The following is a 1,418-nucleotide window of genomic DNA, read 5'->3' as shown; positions in this document are numbered from 1 at the left end:
ATTAACCTTCTAGCTCTGTTATAGTTAAAAAGGAAAAAAATGGTCTAAGGAGCTATACTTTTAATAGAATAATTTTAAATAAAGTGAATTCTTCCATCTAACCATCCTTTTTTTTTCTGAGTGAATGTATTTTGTCAGATTTACTTGTAAATTTTCATCTGTTTTCTTCTCAGCATGAAAAAAGGTTAACTCACTTATATTCTTAAGAAATCACTCGTGAGGGGCAGGAGAAATGGGTAAAGGAGGCCAAAAGTTAAAAAGAACAAAAAAGAAATTTAATACTACAGACCTATTTGAATGCTTGCTTTGGCAGCACATATACTGAAATTGGAACAATACAGAGATTAGCATGGCCCCTGCGCAAGGATGAAACACAAATTTGTGAAGTGTTCCATATTTTTCTGTACAGCACAGGGAAAAATATACAAGATCTTGTGATAGCTCACAGCGAAAAAAATGTGACAATGAATATGTACAGGTTCATGTATGACTGATGACTTGTGCTCTACACTGGAATTTGACACAACATTGTAAAATAACTATTACTCAATTAAAAAATGAAATAAATAAATAAATATTTTTTTGGAAATGAAAAAAAAGAAAAAAACCTACTTGAAATCATAGCTCTGTGGCCCATCTTGATGGATATAAAGTAAAATTGTTTGGGAGTTCAGGTTTTTCGAGCGTAAGCTGCCCGTCCTCCTTGCTTGGGTCTGCAATAAACCTTTCTCTGCTCCAAACTCTGGTGTTCCGGTTTGTTTGGCTTTACTGTGTGTCAGGCAGATGAACTTGTGTTTGGTAACAGAAGGACCACTCTTGCTTCTGTAGGAAAAATAAAGGTGCCGTGCCTGGAAGAGCAGTTTAGAGACTATTGCAAGAAACTGTGGTACTTAGACCAGGGAGGTAACAGTAGAGGCAGTGAACAGTGCCTGGAAATCCCTAGGAAGTAGGCATTGATAGAGAGAAGACATTTAAAGACTGAGCTCTGGAGTTCCCCAAGGTTTTGAGATGGAGAAGACAGAAAAGGAGTAACCATTGAGGCATAAACAGAACCAGGAGAATGAGATTAAGTGGGATGAAAACAAAACATGTAAAAAATCAAAATAAAAAATAAAATTGCTTGTCTTCAAGTAATACTAAAGAGGAAGAATAGAATACAAAAAGATATTTTTAAGACAGATTAACAGATTGATTATAACTATGCAGAATGCTTATGTGCACATTAACAGACAGATTATTGTAAATAATAAAAAAGCATTGATGAGACTGGAGAAGATCAACATTACACATGCCAAATAAATATTACAGATTTATTCCTTCACTCCAACATGTGCTGGAGTTCTACTATACGCCAGGTGCTCTCTGAAGTGCTGGGGATACAAGTGGAATAAGACGCATGGACCCTGACCTCAGGAGGT

General features: G+C 35.8%; 1 pseudogene; it reads left to right on the top strand.

Annotated features, from left to right (window-relative positions):
- The first annotated feature begins 301 nt into the window (after positions 1-301).
- On the top strand, positions 302-401 carry LOC116149120 (U6 spliceosomal RNA; annotated as a pseudogene).
- The last annotated feature ends 1,017 nt before the right edge of the window (positions 402-1,418 follow it).

This window comes from Camelus dromedarius, chromosome 1 (assembly GCF_036321535.1).
Source record: "Camelus dromedarius isolate mCamDro1 chromosome 1, mCamDro1.pat, whole genome shotgun sequence".
Taxonomy (NCBI): domain Eukaryota; kingdom Metazoa; phylum Chordata; class Mammalia; order Artiodactyla; family Camelidae; genus Camelus; species Camelus dromedarius.
This window is presented reverse-complemented; position numbering and strand designations above follow the sequence as displayed.